Source organism: Schistocerca serialis, chromosome 3, assembly GCF_023864345.2.
Source record: "Schistocerca serialis cubense isolate TAMUIC-IGC-003099 chromosome 3, iqSchSeri2.2, whole genome shotgun sequence".
Lineage (NCBI taxonomy): Eukaryota > Metazoa > Arthropoda > Insecta > Orthoptera > Acrididae > Schistocerca > Schistocerca serialis.
This window is the reverse complement of record NC_064640.1, coordinates 894,247,102-894,262,190: the sequence shown is the minus strand read 5'-3', so window position 1 is coordinate 894,262,190 and position 15,089 is coordinate 894,247,102. Positions and strand designations below refer to the sequence as shown.

Sequence of the window (15,089 nt, the reverse complement as noted above, 5' to 3'; positions counted from 1 at the left end):
TCACCACGTCATGTCGTATGCTTTACTTAAGTAAAAAAGACAGCAACCAGGTGTTGCCATCTGGAAAAGACTGTTCAGATGGCAGACAAGATTACCAGCGGTAGTGTGACCCAGGCGGAAGCCGCCCCGACATGGAGCCAGTAAGCCACGTGACTCCAGGACCCAACCCAACCGCTGACACATCATACATTCCAGGAGCTTACAAAGAACGTTGGTGAGGCTGATGGGCCAATAGCTATCCCCATCAAGTGGGTTTTTACCGGGTTTCAGCACCGGAATGATGATGCTCTCCCGCCATTGCGATGGAAAGATGCCATCGCACCAGATCCGGTCGAAGACAATGAGGAGACGTCACTTGTCGTCAGATGAGAGGTGTTTAATCATCTGGCTGTGGATACAATCAGACCCAGGAGCTGTGTCAGGGCAATGTGAGAGGGCACTGAGGAGCTTCCACTCTGTAAATGGGGCGTAATATGATTCACTGTGGGATGTAGTGAATGAGAGGACTTTCCCTTCCAGCTGCCGTTTGAGAGTGAGAAAGGCTGGGGGGAGGGGAGGTGGGGGGGGGGGGGATATACCCTGTTTGTTGTAGTCCCCTGACAACACAAGGGGCATTGAATTGAGCTCATGATCACTTAGAGACTGCTGGTGTTTCACCACCAGCAAGAGATGATGGACTACACTTCATCGCATGTCACCCGCCCTGATGTCACCCACTCCAACCAGGGGGCCACCCCACAGGCGCCACCCAGCCGCAGCAAAGGCCACCTAGCATGATGGCCATTGCCGGGAGTCCCGATGCCCCGGGGGGGTGGACATCTACCCCTTTGCAAATGTGGGGAGTTAACGGTGCAGGCATCAGCAGAGCGATGCCTGTGTTGTCAGGGGGCTACAACAAACAGGGTATATGGCGGCCCCACCATAACGTACTGGCTACCATGCTGGATATCAGGTGCAAAGAATGGAGGTCAAAACCTACAGGGGACCAACACATAAAGGCCGAAACGTGTGAGACTCCTTTTAGGAGGGCAAAGAATGGAGGTCAAAACCTACAGGGGACCAACACATAAAGGCCGAAACGTGTGAGACTCCTTTTAATCGCCTCTTACAACAGACAGGAGTACCGCGGGCCTATTCTTACCCACAAACCCGCATGGGGGCAGAATAACAACAATGATAGTATCTGAACAAGGTGAAGCCTCCCATGATGCAGATTTTACATCAATAGAGGAAGAATTAAATATCCTGTGTCAGTCAGCTACAGAAATCTGGAAGATAAATGGGACTGTTCTCGCCAGAGTACCAACGAAAAAGACACTATAACGGTAACAGCTGAAGGTCAAAAAGTTGTGAATGTGAAGAGGTACATGACTCGCAGTATTAAAGAAACATTTGCAATTTATAAAAGAAACTATACAACTTCACATATTGGAAGATCAAAATTTTATGCACTATGACCTAAGTGGGTAGTTCCACACCCACATAGAGATGTCTGTTTATGTGTGTACTGCACGAATTTTGAACTTTGTGTGGTAACTTTGAAGAACTTACTGGAGAACATGACATATGACTCCTTGGTTGGGTGTGTGAAGTCATTAGTAGTTTGTGAGGTAAAGCAAGATAATTGTTTGTTTCAAGAATGTGGTGACTGCCCTGGAAAGGGAGCACAGTCTTTACCGACACTTGGACTGGAAGACATAGAAGATAACTCTGCAGAAATTACATATGTGACATGGGAGGAAAATACACTAATTAAGAAAACTGTTGCCTTTGACAGTTTCATTGATGAACTTGGTAAATGGTCAGTGAAAGCAGTAACACAACAGCATCTGAAGAAATTGCAACAACAACACATTGCAGAAGTCAAAGGGTGTGTACAGGCTGAAGAACTATGTTTAGTGCTTCACTGTGATTTTGCTGAGATCTGGTCTGTAATTCTCCCAAAAGAAGTACAAGTGTATCATTGGAGTAATGACCAGGTTTCAATTTTTACAGGAGTGACATATTTTCAAAACAAGAGCACACGTGTTGCAGTTATAAGTGGTGCAACAGGACATGACTCAGCACATGCTTTGCTAGCAATGCCCAAATTTCTTGAACTGCAAACAGGAGCATTATTTCTAATGGTGCTACTGGTCACGGGAAGGGGCCTCGTGATGGTGTAGGAGGCCTGCTGAAGCACCATGCTACAGAACATAATCTTTCTAGACCAAATACACCCGTGATTCAGAATGCCGAGGATTTTACGAGGGTCGTGAAATCTTACACATCCACAGCCTTCACTCTTTTCCTGAAACAGGAAAACGAATAAATCTGTGACCAGAAAAAAGAATAATAGTCCAAACAAACTACTCTTGGGAAAGGAATTCAGAAGACACATTTTTATACTCAACGTAATGGGCGAACTCATGTTGCATGCACTTTAAAGAACAAGAAAGAAGAAATTTCGTGTGTTCGGCCAACACCTCGGAAAAAGCAGAATAATATTCAGATTCACAACCTGAGAAGGGGGATGTTTGTGAGGTGAGTGTATGACTGTGACTGGTGGATTGCAGAGATTATAGACACCAGTTATGAGTTAAACAAAATTTTAGTGAACTTTATGCTACCACATGGACCAGCTGCTGGATACAGGTTTCTAACTGAAGGACAGCAACAATGGCATCCTGTTCACAATGTTATGAAGATTGTAAGGTGCTCCAGTTCCTATTGGTTCAACAGAAAGGCATCACTCTACACCAAAGGAAGATACTGAAGCAGTGGAACACATTTTTAGTTCCAATGGACTATAGTTATGCTGCCCACAGCCTGTATGACTGTTTTGGCTATATTTAGCAGCAGTAAAACTCCACACAAGCAGTAACAACATGAGTGCATTTAGTCATAGGTAGAAAGTAATTCACACATCTGATCAAAGAAAGACTTGGAGGTTCTTGTAAGGGGCAAGCTGACACAACTGATACACATGAGGTGAAATCCACGAGAAAAAACGGGCCTTGCACAAGTTAACTTCTGTTAACCTAATGCCTGGAAACATTGCCACAAGCATTTTCTTAAGTGTCGCCGGTCTTCTGCTGCATCGTTGTATGCGGGGAACGGCAAATACGTTGTGCCAATGTAGTCCTGAAACTGGAAATAGCAACTGTCAGTGCCTGCAGTTGCTCAAGAAGACATGTAAACACTGCCTCAATGGGAATTAAGCTCAAAGGATCAATGACTGTAGTGGAACACATGGAATCGAACACTGTACTCATCGCCAAAAAAATTGTCTACCCAAGGACACTGTAATGAAAGACAAAGTAGACAACAATTATAGCAACTAACAAGTGGCTGGTGAAGCCTTGCGCTCCAACAGGTGGCCGGTGAAGCCTTGCGCTCCTGCCTATATAGCCATTAGTTCCAACAGGGGGTGCAGCACGCAGACTGCGCAAGCAACTGCTGTCGTAGTAGCGGGACGGGTTGTCTCTAGTGGTCAAATCAAGCACAAACTTCATGTGCGGTGTATGAAGCAACGCACACACAAAACTGGTAGTTACAGCATTTCCATTATGTTTTGGACATCACTAACTTCAAATTCCCTTTCCTTCCACATATCTGTTGCAATAATGTCAACTAGCTGTCTGCCACAAAACACTGCATATTTGTTAAGTACCTGTTTCCAGTTAGGATAGTATCTGGAGTGACAAAGTAGCTTGTGATGGTGTCGGGGGTACAACAAAGCGAGCTGTCAAAAAAACAAGTCTGTGGCAGGCTGATGACAAACATATCATAACACCTCACGAAATGTTTGAATTCTGTAAAAAACATATCAAAGGAATTACCTATGTTTTTGTACAATGTGAGGAAATACAAGAAGTCTATGACAGTGTCTTGAAGGAAACATACAACACTTGTCAGAAGATTAAAGGCACTCGATCTTTTCACTGTTTTGTACCCCATTCACACAACTTACTGAAGTGTAAGATCACATCAATTTCGCCTGATAGTGAACTTCATCAGTGTGGAAAACTTATACAATTGGTTCTTCCAAATTAAGACATAGTGGCTTGTGTTTACCATGAACAGTGGCGGATTGGCGAAGTTAAGAATATTGACTGTCAAAACCAAGATGTACATGTTGTATTTTATCACCCTACAGGACCAAGGACATCTCCTTAAAAAATTCAGAAGGCTCAAGTTTGGATGTCACTCAAAAATGTACTACGGAAGCTGTCTCCCATGGAATTTACAACTGTAACTCGGTGAGCTTATAATCTAACACCCAAACTGAGTGAACAAATATCTCAAATGTTCAATGTGTGATGTACTAAAAACAAACAAGAGAACAATATAATGTAATTAGTAGGATTATTTTCAATAAAAAAGTAAGTAATCATAGATATGATTAAATTATATACTGTAACTGATATATTTTATTCCAAAAGCCTAGATATTGCAGATGTTAAAAAACCTATTTTTGACTCGTGTTTGTAATCTTTTTTCCATAACTTCCAACTGAATCTGAAAGTTGAAATTTATACTGAAGTTTGCTATCATAAAGGTCTATTAACTGTGAAATTTTCAGATTTTTATTTAGTCCCCCAACATAGGTATTGCAGGCCACAAAGTTGAAAAATTTAAAAAAATCCGTTTTTAAAATAGTGTGTTTTTTTTAAGTGTAAGCTGCTCACCATTGATACTCTATAAAAAGTAACAATACTATACAGTGTAAAAGCAGAAAAAAATATTAAAGCTGAGAAATTAATCTGTCTTTGAAAAACCACTGTTCAAAGATTGAGTTTTTTTCAATTTATGGATGATAACTTTGAACTACTAAAAATATATTAAAGAATACATTCAGCTAAGTGATAATGATGTTCATTTGTAGCCCAGAGTGTGTTGAACTAAATGCATTTTATCTGAAAGGCTTAGGACAATCCACTACTGAAAAATTGTAAAAAATGTAGATGCCTGCAAATGCAAAAAAAACGCATGCGGCCTGGAACACACATGGCCACCATTTCAAAATAATAATAAATTTTTTTTAAAAAATACTGGGGAATTCACCCAGCAAATACAAAATTTTTCTGAGAGGGTCAAGCAACCGATCATTTTTTTCTTGGACCACTTGGCATGGATTGACCCGCATAGGTAAAAATCTCTGTGAAGCCTCAGCAATGAGTACGATATTGCTTTTTCCTGAGTAGCCAATATCAGACATTCATCTTTATGGCTGAAAATGCAGAGCATCAATGGCAAAAGTTCAATAGTATTGTACAATATGCAAGTAGAACCACATAGTAAGTGCCAGGAGACGGCTGCCATTGTTCTGTACCCATGCCAGAAACCACTGTGAAAGCAGGGAGAGAGCTCCACCAAAATTTAAACAATGCCAATGTGTGATTAGCAAATAAAAGATGAAAAAAGTCAAATGTGTTTAGGGAAACCATTGAATGATTTCAAAATAATACTCTTAAATGCCAAGGTGATGAGAAACACTAAGACTTTTGGTCTTGGCAATGAGTCAGTAACCCCCATTCAGCAGTTCAGTGATCTTGAACCATGAAAAGCCAACAGGGCAATACAGAGAAAGCTGAAAAACCAAATTTGGTCTCCAGAAACTATCTCACTGAAGAAGATCATACTGAAAATCAACTGACATAGGTGAAAAGATGAAAGAAAGAGTTTATGTGTCACAAGATACTTGTTTGATTCTATATTAACTGATCCCAATCCCCTCCAAGCAGTGTTTTTCTGTTCTCCATAGAGACATATCACCAGATGTTAACACAGATTTACATGTATTCCAAATATTCACTCAGTTTATAAAATACTAGTTCAGACTCTCAATGTAAGTGCCTCGAATGGGCCATTTGTGGATGATTCTGTTACACGTACTGAAGTTGCAATGCTAGGTAATTAAACATAAGTTAGACCCACTGATAGATGCAAGGACTCACAGTCAAACATCCGCATAAAACAATGTAATTCACCACATGTAAATGTGCAAAATAACTCACATTTTGATTGCAAAACAAGCTATTATCATTGGAAAGAGTCAACTGCCAAATATCTTGAGCTGTGGCCAAAAAGTAATGTTACAGGAAATGCAGATGCCACACTAAGATTCATACCAAGGAAATGTCATTAATCCACAAATGAGATAGCCAGGGACATTAAAAAAATATTTTCCTCATTTTTTCTTTCTTTATTTCATTTTATTTTATTTATCTATTTTTGCTCAATTCAATGTTATCTTTGTCAATTTCAGTTTGTTCTGACAGCTCAGTTTTCAAGTACATTCTTTAATTTAGTGTAATGTATTGTTTTTCAGTTTTATGTCTAAAATGAATTAATTAAATTAGTATGGTTCATCTGTAAAGAAGACTGCATACAGAGTACTAGTAGGACCCATTCTTGAGTACTGCTCCAGTATTTGGGATCCCCACCAGATTGGATTAAAGGAAGAAACTGAAGCAACTCAGAGACAGACCGCTACATTTTTTTACCGGTAGGTTCGATCAACATGTGAGTATTACAGACACTTCATAAAATCAAATGGGAATCCCTGGAAGGAATGGACAAAATTTAGAGCACTGTCATTTGAAGTTGACTGCAAAACAACTCTACTGCCATCAATACACATTACGCGTAAAGACCACAAAGATAAGATAACAGATAGTAGCGCTCATACAGAGATGAATAGACACTTGCTTTTATCTCACTCTATTTGCGAGTGGAACAGGAAAGGAAATGACTACTAGTAGTAAAAGTTACCATCCACCATACACCATACAGTGGCTTGCAGAGTATGTATGAGTATGTATATGTATGTACGTAGCTGTAGAAGTTGCTTTATCAATAAATTCTGAAGTGATTTGTATTCCTTCACAGAATCTACACTGCAGAGACTTGCTGTTCCATACTCTTTGCCTTGGTGTCGTTACCTGAGTTCATCATTACCATCATGGGGTTGAAACTATAACCTAGGATTGTGAACACAAACATTCATGGGTCTGTGGCCATTAAAGTTGTCAGCCTAGTTTGAAGGCACACACCAGTGCACAACGTTTCCTTCGCCTCTTCTTCAAATACCTATCTCCAATTTTTTCAAAAGTTTGCTCATTTCATCATTAAAAATTCCTTTTCCTCATAATAACGAATCTAACTTCAAAACATTCTAATCTTGAATAGCATGCATGGCATATGCCATGTTGATTTGTGTGTTTACAAAAGATAAAGTGTCATATTTTGTCATTATTGTACTTTTGTACTACAAAATTATGCAGTTTGTTGATGCACTGATTTAAAGATTTTTACCAACTGTATCAGTTTTGCTACAATTTGTTAGATAAAATGCTTGGGAAACTTAACGCCAGCAGATAAAACTGTTTCTGGCTGACACTGAATTACTAATTATGGTAAACTTCAGATAGAAAATTTATCCACTTTATTTCTTGCCTTACCATCTACATGAAATCTTCCTGCCTGTAGTAATTGTGTAACGATGAGAATGTACATTCCAACAAGAAGCATTCAACAGCACATTAATTTGTCGCAATAATATCCAACAACATAGTCATACAATAAAATCACAGAAAATTGAACTTTTACAGATGCTCACTGGTTTTTGTTTTTTCAGGACATCAATTGTGAATTGGACCAGAACGGGGAATGATTATAGTGGTAAACAACACAGTCTCCACTGAACAGGTTGAGACTGGTTGTGGAGAACGACTATAGATATAATTGTCATTCAGTACAAAGAGTCTGGCATAGCTGAGTAATCTATAAGCCAAATGACATGAGCAGGTACAATGAAGTGCGCCCTATTGACTAATTTCTGTCAGCAGCCCCCCACCTCCTTAATATGCAGCTTACCTGGAGGGTGTGGTTTCTTAAAGTTTGTACAAACTGCCAGTCAATTCAATATACCCTCTACTAGGAAAGCGAAAACTTCCATCATCATATCCTATGTTGCCACATGAAGGATGTCCAAATTTACCAGTACTAGAAGTTTGACTGGACTGACTAGCCCCAGCTTGGAGACCACACACTCTTCAAGCCTCAACCCATCCATCACTTAGCTTTTCTTTAGCACTCATCAAATGGGATGTGTAGGTTAAGAATTTCACTGGCACAATGCATGTGATCTCTACTTGGTTTCAGATAACTTAATGTTTCCAATGCCATATAGACATCAAAAGAGATAATAATGAAAATTAATTCACATGCCATCTACTGTTGTGGGTATCTTTCTGTCATTTCCAACATATTTTATAAGATGCTCTTCCTTTTAAAAACATACTACTTGGTGCAAATTTATAAAAATTGATACCTTGTCCAAAATGGTACTACCATTTTCCAAAATATCTTAGCCGTCACCTCATGTCTTCCCAAATAAGCAATAATACAGGAGAAAAGAGTTACGTCTGCATCAGTTTGCAACACGTGCATCCGATGTGTCTCAAAATCAAAGTTTACATTCTGTATGTATTGTCAGATTTGACTTTTACTAATGGGACATGGACTGTTAATGTGAGAACCATTCAACCACTGAGAAATAGCTGAGAGAGTAGTGGGGAAATGCATACTAAGAATTACTACGAGAGACAGGAAAACCAACAAATGGAAAAGGTAAGAGACTGGAGTGGAAGTCTGATTATGGCAGTAATCAACATTAAATGTAGGTAGGCATGACATACAGCTAGGTTAATAGATGGTAGAGGAACCGAAAGCGAAAGAGGTATAGGAAACAGGATGAGTAGTGAAAGGAGGGGAAGGGTCATTTAGGCAACGTAGAGGGAGGGGTGTTTCAATTATTATACAGAAAGCTCTTGGCCAGTACCTTTAAGTGCCAATATGAGAGTGCCTATAGTATGTACCTGTGGATTCCATATGACAGGCAGAAATCCTTAGTAACATCTAGAGTTTCTATTTGGTGTTTCTATTATATCAGCAAGTTTCCAGTGCACATGAATGGTGTAAATTTAAGTGTACAGCTGACATGTTCATGGCAGCATATACCAAACAATCTACCTGCCCTACCAAGGTAACAATTGTGCCGGCCTGGAGACATTATTTCATCTTACAATGAATGGTTCTCTCCTGGTTGGTTGGTAGGATTAATAGAGAGGGGAAGTGACCAAACTACGAGATCACCAGTCCCTTGTTCCGAATAAAACAATGCCACAAGTGAGAGAATAAAACAAATGAGACTGACAACACAAAACGGAATTAAAGGAAAAATCACAAGAATGATGAAGGGCAGCAAACATGTAAATGGACAAAAGGGGGACAAGAAAACCACAGAAACATAAGAAATGGGATGAAGATAGTAAAACAACAAAGCAGATGACCATGGCTGGCTGACCATGAGAATAAAAAGGAGAAGCTAGCCACTCTGCTCACACATTACAACCTCCACCCTAAAAGCACTTGAGTGGAGAACACAGAGGGACAAAGGACATGCACTAAAACTTAGATAAAATGATAAAACCCACCCTCACGAATAAAACGTAAAACTAAATCACTCAATGAAGTGTTGTCAGATAAAATTAGTGGCAACGAGTCCAGTAACCCAAGATTCCGTCGCTGGGCAGTCAAAGTGGGACAGTGCACCAGAAGATGGGCCACTGTCATCGGGGCACCGCAACGACACTGAGGCGGGTCTTCATAGTGCAGGAGGTAACCGTGGGTCGCCCAAGCATGGTCAATACGGAGCCGACAGAGGACAACTGATTCCCTGCGAGAGGCCCGCATGGAAGACTTCCACACATCCGTAGTTTCCTTAATGACAAGTAGTTTGCTGTGCGTACTGTTATGCCATTCTGTCTCCCAAAGCTGAAAAACCCTGTGGTGAAAGTCAGAACACAGGTCAGGTTCAGAGATGCCCATTTCCAGAAGCGGTTTCCACATAGCCTGTTTGGCCAGCCTGTCGGCAAGTTCGTTGCCTGAGATTCTGACATGACCTGGGGTCCAGACAAACACCACTGAATGACTGGACCGTTCCAGGGCATAGATGGACTCCTGGATGGTCGAGACCAAAGGATGATGAGGGTAGCACTGGTCAATAACTTGTAGACTGCTCAAGGAGTCAGTACACAGGAGATATGACTCATCTGGGCATGAGCCCACATCATCAAGAGCATGAAATATGGCTGCCAGCTCTGCAGTGAAAACATTGCAGCCATCAGTCAAGTAGTGCCATTCTATATGTCCTCCATGAACACAGGCAAAGCCAACGTGACCGTCGTCCATCGAACCATTAGTGTAAACCACTTCCTCGCTCCGGTACATGTCAAGAATCGAGACGAAGTCACAGCGGAGAGTCCTTAGGGCCATGTGTAGGTCCAGGTGTAGGTGAGGCCTATGTGTACACCATGGAGGTGTACGTTAATTAACCTCAAGTACAGGTGGTAAAAGGAAGGATTCCAGTTCAGACAGAAGGGATCGCACGCAAACCGCAATCGTTAGCCCTGACCTGGGCCGCCGATGCAGGAGACAGGCTGCTGCGTGTGGGAAAAGGAGACAGTAATTCAGATGCGCAGAACTACAAACGTGTGCAATGTAACTGGCGAGCAGTTGTGCACGCCTAACCTTCAATGGAGGGTCTCTGGCCTCCACCAGGACACTGGTCACTGGACTAGTTCTAAAGGAACCTGTCGCTAGACGAATGCCACAGTGGTGCACTGAGTCGAGTAAATGCAACGTCGAGGGCGCCGTCCAACCATAAACCACACTCCCATAGTCAAGGCGGGATTGAACGAGGGCTCTGCAGAGCTGCAGCAGCATAAAGTGATCTGCACCCCAAATGATGTTGCTCAGGCAGCGGAGGGCATTGTGAGGCTGCCAGTATTTCCGTTTAAGCTGATGAAGGTGAGGTAGCCAAGTCAATCGGGCATAGAAAACCAGTCCTAAGAATCGATATGCCTCCACTACAGTGAGTGGATCACAGTAAGATAAAATCTGGTTCCGGATGAACGATACAACGCTGACAGAAGTGCATGACACACGACTTCTCAGCTGAAAACTGGAAGCCGTGGACTACAGCCCATGTCTCTGCCTTGTGCGTGGCTCCCTGTAGGCGCCACTCAGCAACACCAGTACTGTAGGAGTCTTATTAAATGCAGATGTCATCCGCATACAGAGAAGGCGAGACAGATGGCAATACAGCTGCCACTAGACTGTTAATGGCCACTAAAATATAGAAAGACACTTAATATAGAGCCTTCCAGGACCCCATTATCACGGATATGGATGGAACTATGGGACGCATCATCTTGGACACGGAAAGTATGAAACGACACGAAATTTCGGAAAAAATCAGGAGCAGGCCCTGGAGACCCCATTCATATAATGTGGCAAGGATATTATGTCACCAGGTCGTATCATACGCTTTTTGTAAATCAAAAAAGACAGCAACAAAGTGTTGGCGTCTGGAAAAGGCTGTTCGGATGGCAGACCCAAGGGACACAAGATTATCAGCGGTAGAGTGACCCTGGCAGAAGCCGCCCTGGCATGGAGCCAGTAGGCCACGCTCTAGGACCCAACCCAACCGCCAGCACACTATATGTTCCAGCAGCTTACAAAGAATGTTGGTGAGGCTGATGGGCCGATCGCTATCTACATCAAGTGAGTTTTTACTGGGTCTGAACACCAGAATGATGATGCTCTCCTGCCATTGCGATGGAAAGATGCCATCGCACCAGATCCGTTTGTAGATGACGAGGAGATGTCACTTGTAGTCAGATGAGAGATGTTAAATCATCTGAATGTGGATCCGATCAGACCCAGGAGCTGTGTCAGGGCAATCTGCCAGGGCAATGAGGAGCTCCCACTCTGTGAATGGGGCATTATAGGATTCACTGTGGGGTGTAGTGAATGAAATGACTTTCCCTTCCGGCTGTTGTTTCAGAGTGCAAAAAGCTGGGGGGTAATTATCTGACGCAGAGGATCCAGCATAGTGCTCAGCGAAGTGCTCGGCAATCGCGTTTACGTCGGTAGATAACACGTCATTTATGTTAACACCAGGAACACCCGCTGCGGTTGGTACCCGAAAACACGTTTGATCTTTGCCCAGACTTCGGAAGGTGACATATGGCACCTAATGGTCGAGACATGTCTCTCCCAACACTCCTGCTCCCATCATTTGATAAGATCGCGAATGCGGGCAATAAGCTGTTTAAAGGCTATGAGGTGCTCCAGGTTAAGGGTGCTGCTTGTGCCGCTGTAGAGCTCGCCGACGCTCCTTAATTGCTTCAGCAACTTGTGGCGACCACAAAGGGACTGCCTTTCACCGCGGGCACCCTAAAGAGTGAGGGATCGCATTTTCTGCGACAGAAACGATACTTGCAGTCACCTACTCAACCATCATGTCGATGTTACTGTGTGGGGGAGATACAACAGTGACAGCAGAGGTGAAAGTTTCCAAATCTGCCTTGTTTGAAGCCCATCTGGGCAGGCGTCCATGGGCCTGACACCGGGACAGTGACAGGAAGATGGGGAAGTGGTCACTACCACACAGGTCGTCATGTGCTCTCCAGTGGATACGTGGGAGAAGGCCAGTACAGCAAACCGAGAGATCAATGGCCGAATATGTGCCATGTGCCACACTGATATATGTGGGGGCACCTGTATTTAAGAGGCAGAGCTCGAGTTGTGACAGGAAAATTTCGACATCTTTGTCTCTGCCAGTAAGCACGGTGCCACCCCACTAGGGGTTATGAGCAATAAAATCTCCCAAAAGTAGGAAAGGTTTAGGGAGTCGATCAATCAGTGCAGCCAATACGTTCAGGGGTACTGCACCATCTGGAGGAAGATTTACGTTGCAGACAGTTATTTCCTGTGTCGTCATTATCCTGACAGCCACAGCTTCAAGGGGGTTTGATGGGGCACAGGTTCACTGCATACTGAGTTCAGAGCACAGACAGAAACTCCACCTGACACTCAATTATAGTCTCTACAGTTCCTGTAATATCCCTTATAGCCGCGGAGAGCAGGGTTCCGCATTTCCGGGAACCAGTTTTCCTGGAGGGCAATGCAGAAAGCAGATGTAAAGCTTAACAATTGCCGTAGCTCAATCAGGCGGTGGAAAAAACTGCCACAATTCCACTGGAGGATGACATGATAGTGAGGCTGGGAAGGCATGGAACATTCAATGAGGCAGTTTATGACACAAGGTCACCTGCTGCCACCTGAGCAGTCTGGATCCACGGTGTCTGAGGGTCCGGCAAGATCCAGGTACTCAGCAGATGCCAGAATCTCCACCTCATCCTCAGAAGCAAAGCTTGTAGGTAGTGGTGGCGAGGGTGCCACCGCAATCCCCTTGGTCTCAGGGGTCTTCTTTTTGGATTTCTCTCACTGCTCCTTGGGTTTCTCAGCTGGGAGGGATTGATTGATTCAGTCTCCAGGATTCAGGATGATCGTGAAGCCATACGACCAGTTACTTTTGGGCACTTCAGCCACTGGCGGGTGTCATCTTTTCCACTAGCAGAAACCTAGGAAGGGAGTGACCCAAGGGACCTCTTCCTAGTGAGAGGTGCCGAAGAAGACTTACACTTCTCTGGCTCGGAAGTGGGGACTGGTGTCTCCGATGGTTGGGGGGGGGGGGGGGGGGGGGAGGCAGTGCTCCCGAGGTAGGTCGTGAGGGAGCAACAAGAAGGGAAGTACCCCCCACCATCAGGGGGACAGGTGTAGTCTTCCGACTCGGACAGCCAACCACAATTTGCGAAACGGATGGGGTTAAAACTGTTCTTGTAGCAGTGGCGTAAGACGAGGTCATAGTCACAGGACGTAGATGCCCAAATTTCCTCTTAGCCTCAGTGTAGATCAGTTGGTCCAGGGTCTTGTATTTCATGATTTTCCTTTCGTACTGTAAAATCCTGCAGTCTGGCAAGCAAGGGGAATGATGCTCTCCGCAGTTGACGCAGATGGGACGTGGGGCACAAAGAGTATTGGCATGTGATGAACATTCACAATCTTGACATGTGACAGTGGGAAGATATATGGCCGAACTTCTAGCACTGAAAGCACCGCATCAGTGGAGGGATATGTGGCTTTACATCACAGCGGAAGACCATCACCTTGTCCTTGTTGGGCAATCTGTCACCCTTGAATGGGAAGACGAAGGCACTGGTGGCAACCTGATTACCCTTGGACCGCGATGAATGCGCTGGACAAAATGAACACCTCGTTGCTCTAAGTTGGCGCGCAGCTTGTCGTCAGACTGCAAAAGAAGGTCCCTTTAGAATATAATGCCCTAGACCATATTTAATCTCTTATGGGACATGATGGTAATAGAAACATCCCCCAGCTAACCACAAGCAAGTAATGCCAGTGACTGGGCAGAGGATGCTCTTTTTATCAAGACTGATCCTGACGGCATTTTGGACAAGCCCTCCACCTTCCCAAATTTGTCCTCTAAATGGTCTACGAAAAACTGTGGATTCATCGAAACAAAGGAGTCCCCATAAGTTCTCGTACATACGAGGTACTGGAGTGAATATGGTTCGCTGCCATCCTTAGCCTGGCGTTCCTTCCATGGGGTGGTCAGGCTGGGGAATGATTTAGGGTCATACTTCCTTGCATTGTAGTGAGACTTAGAACACATAGAGACTGCTGGTGTTCGACACCAGCAAGTGATGACGTGGTACACTTCATCGCGCATCATCCGCCCTGGTAACACGCACTCCGACCAGGGGCCCTCTCCACAGGCGTCACCCAGCTGCATCAAAGGCCACCTGGCAGGATGGCCATTGCCTGGAGTCCCGATGTCCCAGGGTGATAGGCATTTGGTGCAAGCATCAGCAAAGCGATCCCTGTGTTGTCAGGGGGCTACAACCAACAGGGTACATGATGGCTCCACCAAATGGACTGGCTACTGTGCTGGATATCAGGTGCAAACAAGTCCATGGTCATCGTCGGCACAGAAAGCGACACTGCTTAGTGCACAGTGAAAAACACCCAGGAAGGTGTCCTCATCCAAGAGATGGAGGATGAGTGGGACTGCAATGCGACGACGAGAAAGCGGGCTACAGATCTCAAGTCACGATAGACATGATGCACCATTTAAGGCGCCCTTCCCCAATTGGCTCGCTCTTTGGAAAAAT

The 15,089-nt window shown here is 43.8% G+C and overlaps 1 protein-coding gene across 1 annotated transcript in view; it reads right to left on the bottom strand.

Moving 5' to 3' along the window:
• The window catches only part of LOC126471138 (delta(14)-sterol reductase LBR-like), a 765,587-nt gene that overhangs the window by 317,862 nt on the left and 432,636 nt on the right, over window positions 1-15,089 (bottom strand). The gene's annotated exons all lie outside the window — the stretch shown is intronic.